The 15,554-nt window shown below is 42.8% G+C and overlaps 1 long non-coding RNA gene across 2 annotated transcripts in view; it reads right to left on the bottom strand.

Annotated features, from left to right (window-relative positions):
* LOC125720005 (uncharacterized) overlaps positions 1-15,554 on the bottom strand; it is an 89,732-nt gene that overhangs the window by 56,844 nt on the left and 17,334 nt on the right. The gene's annotated exons all lie outside the window — the stretch shown is intronic.

Consider the following 15,554-nt stretch of genomic DNA (forward strand, 5'->3'; position numbering starts at 1 on the left):
TGTAAAAGGTCTAGCCACATCCCCCCCACTGTAGAAGGTCTGGCTATGCCCCCACCCCACTGTATAAGGTCTGGCTACGCCCCCGCCCCACTGTATAAGGTCTGCCTACGCCCCCACCCCGCTGTATAAGGTCTGGCTACGCCCCCGCCCCACTGTATAAGGTCTGCCTACGCCTCCACCCCACTGTATAAGGTCTGGCTACGCCCCCGCCCTGCTGTATAAGGTCTGCCTACGCCCCCACCCCGGTGTATAAGGTCTGGCTACGCCCCCGCCCCACTGTATAAGGTCTGGCTACGTCCCCGCCCCACTGTAGAAGGTCTGGCTACGCCCCCACCCCACTGTATAAGGTCTGGCTATGCCCCCACCCCACTGTATAAGGTCTGGCTACACCCCCACCCCACTGTATAAGGTCTGGCTACGTCCCCGCCCCACTGTAGAAGGTCTGCCTACGCCCCCGCCTCACTGTATAAGGTCTGGCTACGCCCCCGCCCCACTGTATAAGGTCTGGCTACGTCCCCGCCCCACTGTAGAAGGTCTGCCTACGTCCCCGCCCCACTGTAGAAGGTCTGCCTACGCCCCCGCCCCACTGTATAAGGTCTGGCTACGTCCCCGCCCCACTGTAGAAGGTCTGCCTACGCCCCCGCCCCACTGTATAAGGTCTGGCTACGCCCCCGCCCCACTATAGAAGGTCTGCCTACGTCCCCGCCCCACTGTATAAGGTCTGGCTACGCCCCCGCCCCACTGTATAAGGTCTGGCTACGCCCCCGCCCCACTGTATAAGGTCTGGCTACGCCCCCGCCCCACTATAGAAGGTCTGCCTACGCCCCCGCCCCACTATAGAAGGTCTGCCTACGCCCCCGCCCCACTTTATAAGGTCTGCCTACGCCCCCGCCCCACTTTATAAGGTCTGGCTATGCCCCCGCCCCACTACAGAAGGTCTGCCTACGCCCCCACTCCACTGTAGAAGGTCTGGCTACGCCCCCGCCCCGCTGTAGAAGGTCTGGCTACGCCCCCGCCCCACTATAGAAGGTCTGCCTACGTCCCCGCCCCGCTGTATAAGGTCTGGCTACGCCCCCACCCCGCTGTAGAAGGTCTGGCTATGCCCCCCCCCCCACTGTAGAAGGTCTGGCTACGCCCCCGCCCCACTGTATAAGGTCTGCCTACGCCCCCGCCCCGCTGTATAAGGTCTGGCTACACCCCCGCCCCGCTGTAGAAGGTCTGGTTATGCCCCCAAAGGAACAGAAGAGGTAGGTACCCTTACCCCCCCCCCCCCCCACTCTAAAACGTTTGGCTACGCCCCCCCACCCCACTGTAGAAGGTTTGGTCACCCATCCTCCACGTACCTGATCCAGAGAAATTGATACATTGATTGATACTGAATCTATTGCCCCCTCCCACCCCTGACTGGCAAAATCCACTAATTTTATCTACATGCATTATTATTAATAATGGACGTGTAAGAATATACACAGACATCCATTAACAATCCGCCATTGGATTCATTATCTATTGCAGATTAACATTATATACAGTGACTGTAGTCAGTTATAATGTCTCTCTATCAAGCAGCTGCCATATTTCTTACATCCACTGCACACGTTAGTTCACAGAACAGGTGGTCCTTCCGGTAACAATGTGTACTTTTCAGGGAGGCCACGAGGTGGAGACAAATTACATTTTACTAAATATAAGAGGTTCAGAATTAAATTATCAGGAAGCGGATCTATACTCAGGGGTGGCATGGTGATGCAGTGGTTAATTAATGGACTTTGTCTTGATCCTTAATCACAGCTTATACCCAGCCTTTAGCAAGCATGTCCATTCTTTTCTGTATTCAGTAAATAAATAGTAAATAAATTGAATTTAATAATAAATGCAGTGGGGCAGCATGGTGGTGCAGTGGTTAGCACTGTTGCCATTTTCCAAACCGCTTATCCTACTGGCCCACAGGGGGTCCGGAGCCTATCCCGGAAGCAATGGGCATGAGGCAGGGAACAACCCAGGATGGGGGGCCAGCCCATCGCAGGGCACACTCACACACTATTCACTCACACATGCACTCCTACGGGCAATTTAGCAAGTCCAATTAGCCTCAGCATGTTTTTGGACTGTGGGGGGAAACCGGAGTACCTGGAGGAAACCCCACGACGACATGGGGAGAACATGCAAACTCCACACACATGTGACCCAGGCAGAGACTCAAACCCAGGTCCCAGAGGTGTGAGGCAACAGCGCTAACCACTGCACCACCATGCCGCCCCTATCTTTACTTTTCTTCTAGCAAATTGAACACAAACCAGTGAAATGAACCTGAATGAAAAGCTAATTCAGTGGCAGGAAAAGGTTTCCCGCTTATTTATACAGTGCTCAGCATAAATGAGTACACCCCATTACATTTGTCAGAAAACCTTTAGTTTCCTTTCAGAATCAACATTTTCTATGAGATACTATATTACAAAATACTCTCACAAATGTGGGCCATTGATTGCAAACAAGATTTGTTGAAAACAAAAAAGTGATTTTCCTAACAAATTCACTCAAGCCCATGTTGCAAAAATGAGTACACCCCAATTATAGTCTTAGGAGAAAAGCCACACTTAAGACTACAAAATTCTAATTAACAGGCATTCAACCACAGGTGAGTCTAATGATTCATTTAAGAGGTGTCCAGCAGACAGGTGACTATAAAAGGGCATTACTTAACAAAGAAAAGCCCTTCCCATTTCATGCTGTCAGCAATGGCTCCACATGGAAGAGAAATGTCACAAAATCTGAGAAAGGCAATCATTTCTTTACACAAAAAAGGTGAGGGCTACAAGAAGATCAGCAAAGCTTTACCTATCAGTCAAAATACTGTAGCAAAAGTGATCCAAAAATTTAAGAAAGATGGAAGTGCAACGATCTTACAGCGACGTCCAGGCCGTCCACGGAAGTTAACATCTCGAGAGGAGCGTCTGCTGATGAGAAGGGTTGAAGAAAATCGCCATGCAAGTTCACTGCAGTTAGCTAAAGTAGTAGAAAGCCAAACTGGAGTGACCGTTTCCCGTGACACCATACGGCGCACACTGCAGAGGAATGGCATGCATGGGTATCGTCCACGAAGGAAGCCTCTCCTGAAGCCCATGCACAAAAAAGCACGCCTAGAATTTGCTAGGGCCCATGCGGAAAAAGATGAAGACTACTGGGACTCTATACTCTGGAGTGATGAGACAAAAATCCCTGTTTTTGGAACTACTTGTTTCAAAACTGTATGGCGTCGTAAAGGTGAGGATTTCAAAGAAAAATGCATGGTGCCTACAGTGAAGCATGGTGGTGGCAGTGTCCTTATGTGGGGCTGCATGAGTGCTGCTGGTGTTGGGGAGCTGCATTTCATTGATGGTATCATGAACTCAACAATGTACTGCTCTATACTGAAGGAGAAGATGCTGCCATCTCTCCATGCACTTGGTCGTCGTGCACTTTTCCAACACGACAATGATCCAAAACACACATCTAAAGCTACTGTTGCATTTCTGAAGAAGAACAGGGTGAAGGTGATTGAATGGCCAAGTATGTCTCCTGATCTGAACCCAATCGAACACCTGTGGGGAATTCTGAAGCGACAAGTTGAGCATCACTCTCCATCCAGCATCCAGGCTCTGAAACAGGTTATTCTTGAAGGATGGAAAAAGATAGATGTTGCAATATGTCGCCAACTTGTTCATTCCATGCCTAGAAGACTTGGTGCTGTCCTTAAAAATCACGGCGGTCATACAAAATACTAGATGTAGTACTTTTTGTTGCGGGGTGTATTCATTTTTGCTTCAACCAATTTGAGTAAAACTGAAGATTTTGTGATCTAAGTTATATTATTAACCTTAATTTCATGTTATGGAGTTAAACAAGTGTTCAATAAAACTCAGCCTTGTGAAAATTTTGGAAGTTATTCTTTTGTTCATTGAGCTACTGATTACATTCGTACTTTTCAAAGGGGGTGTACTCATTTATGCTGAGCACTGTATATATGTCAGAGGTTCACAGGGCTGCCGGCTTTGGTCAGCTAGCTGGTCTGACATTTTCAATTTGAGACGAGTCTGCACACACATTTACATGTATGTAACAGTTTTATTACCTTCTAAATAGTCTGTATGGTTTCCAAGCTACAGCAACACTTTTATGTAGCTAATTATACGATTATAATAGAATAAAATATATTTTCCCTAAGATTTCTTGGGTGAGTCGGACAGTCAGGAAGTGTGAGTGTCAGGCCAGATGTGTGAGAGTCGGTAACCTTGGGTTCGAAGCAGAGTAAATGAGCCTTAAACTGCTTTATTGGTCTTTCATCCCCCAGATCCTAAAACATGAGCATCACATGTTAAATGTTGCTGAAAAAAACCCAGAGACTTGGATAAATATGTGAGGCAAAATGAGAAAGAGAGGCTTACCGGAGCCATGAACCAGTGCCACCTTAAATGTAAATACTTTATCATTGTGATTTATTATGATTATTATCACGATCATTAGACTGTCTTGGTGCCCCTCTGGCACTCGGTGCCTTATGCACGAGCACATATCAGCGGCACTGACAGACGGGAAGCGCAATCTGTTTCACAGAGCAGGATTTCTTGCTTAGGTGGATAGCTTGTCAGATTTAAGGTAGTCTGGACTAAATATAAGTGTAAGAAGGTTATTTAGCCCAGATTACCTTAAATCCGACCAGTTATCTGGCTGAACAAGAAATATTGCTTCGTGATACAGCTGCCTGTTTACTGTTATATCTGGTAGCCAGCTAACTTTATTGCAAACGGCATCAACCAGTACTTGATGATAATAAGCTAATGTTAGCTTATTAGATGAAAAAAAAATTAAGAATCACTCAGCCTGTTTATCATTTTCACCCTCTATCTGTGGTATTTTGGGATGGTTTAGGATGCTTGTGAAATGTTGCCTGATGTCCGTCGCTCCGCATGCAAGCTGTTATCCACTTTCTGAAACAGATTAATCTGCAGCCTCTAACTTTCTTCATTTCTTCCCTGAAACAAACCTTATAAGACACACAGACAGACGTCCTAGCTGTTAGAGACCATCGTCTCTCCTGTCCTCAGTCTTCTGGGTGTATGTGTAATGTCTGATTCTGTCATTGTAAAAACTTCTTAACATCTCCTGTACAGATTCACCTCCTCATTCACTGAGCCCCTCTATTCAAAGTTTGTGGTTTAAAATGTATTTCAAACAGTCTGATTTACTGACTTTTTGTACAGCAATAACTACGAATGGTGTCCTGATTATTCCAGTACTGCACACTGCAGTAGGGATGATAACAAAGAAAGTATCAGGACTGAAGTGAATATGTTTGAGTGCTGGATGTTACAAATGAATTATAGCCATGAGGTTATGAAGGTAATGATATTTATGCTTAATTGTTGTCATTCAACAAACTTAACATGTTATTTAAAATATGCTTCACTTGACACTATTCATAACTACAAAAAATAACAGCTGATGTCTAATGTTTCTAAGACAACCAGCATTAAAAGAAACTGCTCAGGTAATATTTGTCTTGAACTATATTGAGTTTTAGCCTTTTGAGATCCACTGATTTTATTGCTGTTAAAAGGTACTTTTTATTGCTAATCAATTCAATGTTTAATAGCATCTTGCTTTGTTAGAAAAGGTTTGTGGTACCATGTGAGGTATTACATCAGAAAATATGCTTATTATTAAGGATGTTATGGCCAAAATATGCCTGGTTTGTTGCTTGTTTACATCTTCAGTATCACTCCAAGATGGCGGCGCTGCTGACGCATAGTGGCAATAAGCAGAACAGCGAGATGGCATCTAGACTTCCATACTTATGGGGGAATCTGAATACCAAGAATACAAAGACTGCACTATCGCTCTCAGCAAGAACGTTTCTAACTTGCCTTCTAAGGATGTACTTGGGCCGCAATGAATCATGGGATTGGTGATGATGCACCCGATGCCTTTGATATTTGGGGCGGAGCAAAACCCACATCTGGCTCGCGTACCAACAGTGAGAGAGAAGAGACAAACTCCCAGCGCCACATAATTCTGTCATAGCGCACATTCGACATTATTTTTGTTCATGTAAAAAGCCTGCAGTGAAATTTAGATCGTTAACACGCTTAAATCATTAACACATGAATTTAATCACGATTCACTATTCACACCTGTCGCTGTGCCAAAGTAATTTACACGTTGAACAGCTCTCCTTACTATAGACAACACGTCTTTACCTTAAAGTATGTGTGCGAGTAGTTCTAGGTTATATAATTGACCTGTTTCTTCATGATGAGCACATCATTTAAAGACCCTGTTTTAATGGGGTCTGTGTTGTTTTTAATCGCCCTGCGTTAATTTTAGCATGTTGTTTGATAAACCAGATACATTCTGTGATTCCACCTGAGGATTCTCTGCCTGATATAGACAGATGCAGTGCGCGCTGTCGCCTGTATCACTGCACACTCAGTCCTCACTTTGAACCAGCAAAGCGGAACAGACTGAAGAGTCACTGGATTTGCATGTGAAAAATGCAGTGTTTTTACAAAAGAGCATTTTTGTTATTAACTGGACAAACATGTAATTTAAATTAAGCAATTGTATAACTACTGCATCTTATCATTATATTATTATTGCAGAGAGCTTCACAATGTGATTAAAGCTAAACATCTACTATATGTGACCCTCCAGCACAAAACCGTACGGAAGTCGCATGGCCATATTTTTAGATATTTTCTTTCATTTCTTTCATTTGGTACCATAATTCTAATTTCTAATTTTTGACCCAAGTGTACAGTTTTGTGCTGGAGGGTCACATACGTGTTTATTGATTAAAGATGAATTACTATGTCATCAAATGTATATATTTATGAGGTTTAATATCAGTATAGTGCAATACAAATAAAGACCAAACTGGCTCTGTAATAGATTAACTGAGGTAGACTAGACTCCTGATTTATTTTGTGATTGAAGGTTCAGGACTTCAAAGTTCCCCTACTTACATATAAGGCAGTTAAAGGTCGAGCTCCTGCCTACCTGACAGATTTACTTCTAGGTTACAAGCCGCACCGTCCGCTCAGATCACAGAATGCAGGTTTCTGTCGTTCCACGTATAAATAAAGTGAGCGTGGGCGGTAAAGCCTTCTGCTACAGGGCCCCCACACTGTGGAATGGTTTACCAGCCTGTGGTCGGGATGCCGATCTGGTCTCGGTCTTTAAACCACGACTGAAGACCTATTACTTCAGTTTAGCTTATTACCCACAACCAAACACACTGTAACTATGGCTGCTGGTGCTGCTGTTCATGTCATTTTGATCTACTATGCTGGTCTATTTATGTGTCAATGCATGTTCTGACCATCCATGCTGTCTCCCTCCAGGGGGGGGCACCATCTGAGCTGGAATCTAGGTTCAGTCCCATGGAGGGGTGACATCGACATACGAACTGTATCATCGTGGGGGCAACATCCAGTGCCCCCACTACACAGGCCAGCGTGGATAACAGACTCATTAATGGACTTTATCTTGATCCTTAATCACAGCTTATACCCAGCCTTTAGCAAGCATGTCCACTCTTTTCTGTATTCAGTAACATTAGTATGTCCGGGGGGGGTGGGCAGCCAGTTGACCTTGGACCCCCAGAGGTTTTTTTCTCCTTGGGAGTTTTTGGTTCCTCTCCTCTCTTGTCGTCTGGTTTTCTTTATTTAATTTCTTTCCTTCCTTTTTCCTCTTCTGTATCTCTCTCTATAATGATGTTGTAACAAAGCACAACACATCCAGGTAAAGCACTTTAGAACGACTTTGCTGTGAAAGGCGCTATATAAAAATAAACTGAATTGAATAATAAATGCAGCTGGGTGCTACAGCTAGAGGGCAATAGCAAACATCGGGAGATAACACCAATCACGTGCACAAATCACATTATGTATCACACCCGAAAAGTGTACAATTTACATGACAAGCTAGTCAAGGAAATAAGCACTATATCACTGTTAAGTTAACCAGCGACATTCCTCCGCCCCGCCCTAGGTGCAGCCCGTCGGTTACCGGAGAGCAGGTTCTCCCCACACCCCCCCCACAGAATGAAGTGATAATTCCGTCTGTAAATGAAAGTAAAAGACATTTAAAGCCAGAGTCGCCACGTCAGCAAGGAACACGAATAAAACTCGGGAATAATATAAAGATATTTTGTATTGCAAGGTAAGATTATAGTCAGCAGATACAAGTAATAATAAAATAATCGGGGGGCAGTTATATTTATGGGGGCGGCCGCACCGACCCGGGTGTTTTCTGTGCTTCTGCTTAGAAAATAAAATAATTCATATTTCGTTATTTATTAATTTGATGTGCGGTGACCGCCCCTTAAATCTGCCCCTGTTTAACACACATGCTGGGATTTAATACGTCTCAGTATAATTAGACGTTTAATATGTAATTCGATACGCTGTAAGTAATCGCATGGAGTAAACGTGCGGTATGGAATAATTAGTCGAATGTTAAGTGATTTAACACGTTATATATATATATATATATATATATAAAATATATATTTATATTTTAATGACTTGGGTTCACCTCAAATTCAGCGCCGTCTAACATGGAGCGTTTGGCACTACGGGAATAAAGTAGATAAAGTTTTGAGGCTGTTGCGTTTTCTTAAGAAAAAAAATGTCGCTAACTGCTAGCGTGACGTTGTTGTTATTCTAGTAGCGTCCAGTTCAACGTAAAAGTGTTGATTGTTAGATATTGTATCATATATTATTGTAGGAATCATCTGCTCTGGATCCCCACCAAAATGGAAGAACCTGCTTCTGAAATGACCCCCCCTGTGGGGTGTAAATCAAAGGAGCCTGAGAGGTAACAGTGATCCAGCCCACTAGCATGCATGTCTCTGTGAGTCTATAGTTAGACCATAAGGTAAAAGTAAGCAGGGTTCCTAGCTGAGGGGGGGGGCACATTAATATTTGCAGTATAATAATAAAATAATATAATAATAAAACGCTGAGGTCGGGGGCGGCATGGTGGTGCAGTGGTTAGCACTGTTGCCTCACATCTCTGGGACCCGGGTTCGAGTCTCTGCCTGGGTCACATGTGTGTGGAGTTTGCATGTTCTCCCCATGTCGTCGTGGGGTTTCCTCCGGGTACTCCGGTTTCCCCCCACAGTCCAAAAACATGCTGGGGCTAATTGGAGTTGCTAAATTGCCCATAGGTGTGCATGTGTGAGTGAATGGTGTGTGAGTGTGCCCTGTGATGGGCTGGCCCCCCATCCTGGGTTGTTCCCTGCCTCGTGCCCATTGCCTCCGGGATAGGCTCTGGACCCCCCGCGACCCAGTAGGATAAGCGGTTTGGAAAATGGATGGATGGATGGATGCTGATGTCAGCATTTCCTTTCTTTCCCCTTTCCTGCAAAATCAGCTAGTTAGAGGCAACCATCACATCATCTTGTAATGTTATCCACAGCCTTGTGCTTCGAGTGGTGACTCCGTTCAAATCCAGCGAAAGCCTGGAGTGATTCTACTCCTTTGGGCCCTTGAGCTGTAATTGCTATGTCTTGGGTATGATGTTAATGTCTAGCCCTGTAAGGAGGTCCTCCAACTTGCAGGGAAATTTAGGGGTTGGTGGCAGGATTGGCACTCACACTGGTGTGTTCAGGCTAGTGTGGTGCTGAGGTATCATCCACTGCACTCAGGCTCTCATCCCTGAGGCGGTTTGTACTGTGGTGGGTGCAGTGACATACTGTAATCAGCATGTAATCGCCTCCACTGCAATATTCCTCTTGGTGAGTCTAATGTTATTTTTTAATCCAACCTGTAGACTTAGACACTCCTGCTTAGTTTTTAAATCATTAGTTAATTTCCATTTGTGGCACAGAGCCCTTTCCCTCCTGACTTTATTCATAATTTCCTTAGTAAACCACCTTGGTTGTAGTTTCCTATATTTAGTTTTGCTGGAAACAGGTATGAAGTCCTCTAGCAATAATGTACTTTTTAAAACTTCTCATGCCTCTTCAACAGTTATTTAACATCCAGTTTACAGTTTCTAGTTTCAGTCTCATACCATTAAAGTTGGCCTTCCTAACACTGTATACTTTTGTTTTGGCCTTTACTCTTTGGACAACATGAAAACATGATTTACAGGAACCTTTCATACAGGAATCTTAATGTTAGTTCAGACAATTTATTTCACATGAAATCTAACAGTAAACAAGCCTGTTTGCATGAAGAGCTTCACGGCAGGTTAAGCAGAAGTCTGAAGGTTTAATGTGATTTTGCATTATATGACTTATATTTACATAATGAGGATTTGTTTCCTCTCTCTGCCCACAGTGTCCTGATGGAGAGAGCAGGCTCACCTGCACCCAGCGGTGTTTCCATGAAGAGTGACAAGTCAATGGAGCTCCCACTCAAATTCAGTGAGGGACCTTTTCCTACAGATCAGAGGTAAATGTGCATTTAAACAAACACTGTTTAAAACACTCAGACTCTCAGTAAAAAGGCATACAGGCACACAAGCTGAGGAATATACAGTTAAAGAATGCAACTTTTTTAACTTGCACAAATCCTCTCATCTTTGGCACTTTACTGAAAATTTACTGTAGATTTAATGTGATGCTGCATTACATGAATTATATTTATATAATGAGGATTTGTTTCCTCTCTCTGCCCACAGTGTCCCGATGGAGAGAGCAGGCTCACCTGCACCCAGCCGTGTTTCCATGAAGAGTGACAAGTCAATGGAGCTCCCACTCAAATTCAGTGAGGGACCTTTATCTACAGATCAGAGGTAAATGTGCATTTAAACAAACACTGTTTAAAACACTCAGATTCTCAGTCAAGCTATGAGGATAAAAACTTTTCAAAGAATGCATCTTTTTTAACTTTCATACATCCTATTGTCTTTAAAAAATTAAAACAGAAGTTTTGCTGGTGTTCCATATAAACTTCATCTCAGGTAAAAGGATGAGGATTACTGTTTAGACTGACTTCCTGTGAGCTGGAATTTTAAGCTAGTTAATTGAAAATTGCATTTAAAATTTTGATCTACAGCTGGAAAAGCAGGCTGACCTGTACACTGCTGATATCCATTAAGAAAGACTAAATAAATAACTTTCTTCTTCTGGGATGGATGTTTCTGTTTCAGTAAAGAATAAATGCATCTTCATGGACTCATTACATCATGTTCAGGATCAGGCTTCAGTTTTAACGTGATTAACAGGAAGGTGCCTGTTAATAGCCAGCTGAGCCTCTCGTTATGTCATCAGGAAAAAATATAATAATTGCTTTCTTTCATAAAGTATGATGACAATCCAAACAGTGTAAATTTAGTTATGCCCATGTTTAGTGTGCAACTCAGACTTTAGATCTATTGGACTCCTTGTGAGTCGGGACAGGTTGACAGCATATGCGCGAGAAAATGATTTCCTCTGTTCTGGTGGAATGTCATTGCTGTACTCATGCACTAACCACGACCGTCTGTGTCGACTGACAAGTGCATTACGTATGTAGACCATACACTGACCATAATGACATGTGGCAAAGTGAAGTGTGAACTGGGATTAATGGTCCTAAGCAGAGAGGATCCTCAGTAGCACTTCTTAGCTCACCAACAACACATTATGCGGTATTTTGTGTAGAAAAGCACCGTAGCAACAAGTCTACAGATAGTGGTTTGACATTGCTGATAGTGTAACACTAGTGATATGGAAACAGTACGGTATTGCTGGTGTTTTTTCTCTGACGGCCTCGCTGCTCTTTACAGGGGGCAGGTTTGACATTGATGATAGTGTAACACTAGTGATATGCTGACAGTACGGTATTGCTGGGGTTTTTTCTCTGACAGCCTCGCTGCTCGTTACAGGGGGCAGGTTTGACATTGCTGATAGTGTAACACTAGTGATATGCCGACAGTACGGTATTGCTGGGGTTTTTTCTCTGACAGCCTCACTGCTCGTTACAGGGGGCGGATTTGACATTGCTGATAGTGTAACACTAGTGATATGCTGACAGTACGGTATTGCTGGGGTTTTTTCTCTGACAGCCTCGCTGCTCGTTACAGGGGGCAGGTTTAACATTGCTGATAGTGTAACACTAGTGATATGCCGACAGTACGGTATTGCTGGGGTTTTTTCTCTGACAGCCTCGCTGCTCGTTACAGGGGGCGGGTTTAACATTGCTGATAGTGTAACACTAGTGATATGCCGACAGTACAGTATTGCTGGGGTTTTTTTCTCTGACGTCCTCGCTGCTCGTTACAGGGGGCAGGTTTAACATTGCTGATAGTGTAACACTAGTGATATGCCGACAGTACAGTATTGCTGGGGTTTTTTTCTCTGACGTCCTCGCTGCTCGTTACAGGGGGCGGGTTTAACATTGCTGATAGTGTAACACTAGTGATATGCCGACAGTACAGTATTGCTGGGGTTTTTTTCTCTGACGTCCTCGCTGCTCGTTACAGGGGGCAGGTTTAACATTGCTGATAGTGTAACACTAGTGATATGCCGACAGTACGGTATTGCTGGGGTTTTTTCTCTGACAGCCTCGCTGCTAATTTTCCACTCATTTTGCAGTTTTTAGCCCACCCCCAAATAAGCCAAATGCCCACCCACACATAACATTCTGGTCACACCTCTACCACACATCCATTATTATTGCTTTTATTATTTTTTTACGTCTGTGATGTAATAGGTCAACCGGGAAAAGCCCAATACTAACAAGCTGAAAGGAGCCATATCGCCGCCTATTGTATCGGAGTCAAACACACTTCGGTCAATAAATCGTTTCCCCTCCCATGTATGTATACTGGGACAAGGACAGCAGTCCGATTAAAGGGTGGAATTAGCTGTGCATGTAAACGTACCAAGTGATGCACAGCTTCTCTCTATCCTGAGAATTTCCACAGCTCAGACTGGCCCCAAACTCTGATGAAGACGCCAAGCATCCGGCTTGGGCTGATATGCATCAGAGCAGAGTGTGTTCAATTGTGTGTTTCCTTTTTGCATTTTCTCCTGTAATTACCAGGTAGACTGTTAATAGCTGTATTCTTGAAATATTTGCACATTTTCAACAGATTGATTATCAAAAATATTTTCGTTTTGGGTGTTAATGAAAAATAAGGATTTTAGATTTTGATTGAAGAAATTATTCTTTTGACTGTTTTGATTGCCTGCGATAAAACATTTTCATTGGAATTGACTCAGCGAAAAACTGCTTTAGAGAGGAGGACATAAATTAATGCCACTGTGTTGTTTTAGTGTGATATCTCATTTGTTTGTTTAATCTATGGCGGCATGGTGGTGCAGTGGTTAGCACTGTCGCCTAACACCTCTGGGACCGGGGTTCGAGTCTCTACGTGGGTCACATGTGTGCGGAGTTTGCATGTTCTCCCCATGTCGTCGTGGGGTTTCCTCCGGGTACTCCGGTTTCCCCCCACAGTCCAAAAGCATGCTAAAGCTAATTGGAGTTGCTAAATTGCCCATAGGTGTGCATGTGTGAGTGACTGGTGTGTGAGTGTGCCCTGCAATGGGCTGGCCCCCCCATCCTGGGTTGTTCCCTGCCTTGTGCCCATTGTTTCCGAGATAGGCTCTGGACCCCCCGCGACCCAATAGGATAAGCGGTTTGGAAAATGGATGGATGTTTAATCTCTAAGCTTGGTTTGCTCTGAATGTCTTGGGTGACGATAAATTCATATTTCTGTATGAATAATTTAGGGCTGCAACTAATGATTATTTTGATAATTGATTAATCTGTCGAATATTTTATTTCATTTCTTTTCAATTAATCGATTATTAATCGGGGGGCAAAACCAATTCGATTTCCAGCATTTTTTTATAACCCAAACTGTCTTTGTACAAAGGATGTTTCCAGCAACTCACATAAAAAATAAAATAATTACATTAAGAGTAGAAACATTTTTGTAGCAGTTGAATCAATGTAATGAAAAACACAAAATCTTTCATAAAGTGCAACCAGCATTTTTTTTAAATCGGTGATGGTGAACAGTTTCAATTACTAATGAGATACAAAGACCATCTGTATTTGTTCAGTGCAGAGAGCATTTCTTTGCATATTCTGAGAAAAAAAACCTGTTGAAGTCTCCACCTTGAAATGAGCTGAATAACAATTTAATAAAGAAAATACATAAAACAGATTTTAACTGCCTTTTCCGCTCTTCAGTAATAGGCCATGGAGGTAGAACTACGGAAACAGTAACCGCTGCTACTACTAAGATTATTATTAAATAATTCTCAAATTACCAAATAATTATTTGACATTAAAGCTAAACGTCTTTTTGCATGAAGAGCTTCACAGCTGGTTAAGCAGAAGATTTAATGTGATGCTGCTCACATTATATGTTTTATATTTATATAACAAGGATTTATTTCCAGGGGTGGCATGGTGGTGCAGTGGTTAGCACTGTTGCCTCACACCTCTGGGACCCTGGTTCGAGTCTCTGCCTGGGTTAGTCGATTTTAATCGATTTAATCAATTAGTTGTTGCAGCCCTAGAATAATTTATCATAATATATCTGACTAAACACGGTCAATTTAAGACTATTTTTCAATACATATTGATCTGGTTTCGCCGTCAAATCCAAACCAGTTTTTAATTTTGCCCCCCGTGAGTGAGTTTGACACCCCTAGCGTATGCTCTGCTTAAGCTCGAATCACCAGCGCACAAGTATAAGTGCTCACTACGGCGTAAGGTCTGCATGTGCTCGGCACACCAGCGCAGAATTTAAGTAAAGTCGCTCTTAAAAGTCACATTTGTTAAGTTTGGTATGAATGTTGTAGGAATTAATAAGAATTTTTTAAAACCAAGTATTTGCAGGATGTAAGGCAAGGATATAATTGTTAATGCAAACACTTCCATAAACTGGAATAAAATAAGATACGAAAATAAAAACTACTAATTAAACAAGAACTATAAATGTGAACTGATTCTGAACCAAGCTGAAATTAAATAAAAACAAACATAAAATTCTTTGTTACCTTTTTAAATAGTACTAACCTAAAGTAATGATGTGATTATCTCTGGGGCTCTTGTGAAATGCACTTGAACTGAAATAGCCAAAAGCACTCAATCATGACGTTTTGTAGGAGCTAGAAAAGTCCATCTGTCCTTCCAACTATGGGCAGGTATTCAAAAGTGACTATTCAAAGTGACTTAAAGGTCACTTTGATTTAAATGATTCCTCACTTCGGTATCGTAAAAACTACCAATAAAATATGTTTGTACTGCAACACCATATACCTCTCTATGTCCTTACATCAGAATTATTATCAGCTTGATTTTTTATTTTGTTAATTAGACGGAAATCTACTTAGTTCATGTATTGTTTAAGCTTCAGTAATGATAGTTAGAATCATTTAAATCAAAGTGACCATTACTGTCATTTCACCATATACCAGCATGCAGAGACAACAGGCCGGAGCTCAGGATCCACAGTGTACACACAGTGTGAATATAACAAGGACAGTGCAGTGTACAGGTAGGAGGAAAGGCCCCAGTACAGTTAACTACCGTAAAATACATAGACACGTTAAAAGCAGTTTAACT

The sequence above is a fragment of the Brienomyrus brachyistius genome, chromosome 24 (assembly GCF_023856365.1).
Source record: "Brienomyrus brachyistius isolate T26 chromosome 24, BBRACH_0.4, whole genome shotgun sequence".
Lineage (NCBI taxonomy): Eukaryota > Metazoa > Chordata > Actinopteri > Osteoglossiformes > Mormyridae > Brienomyrus > Brienomyrus brachyistius.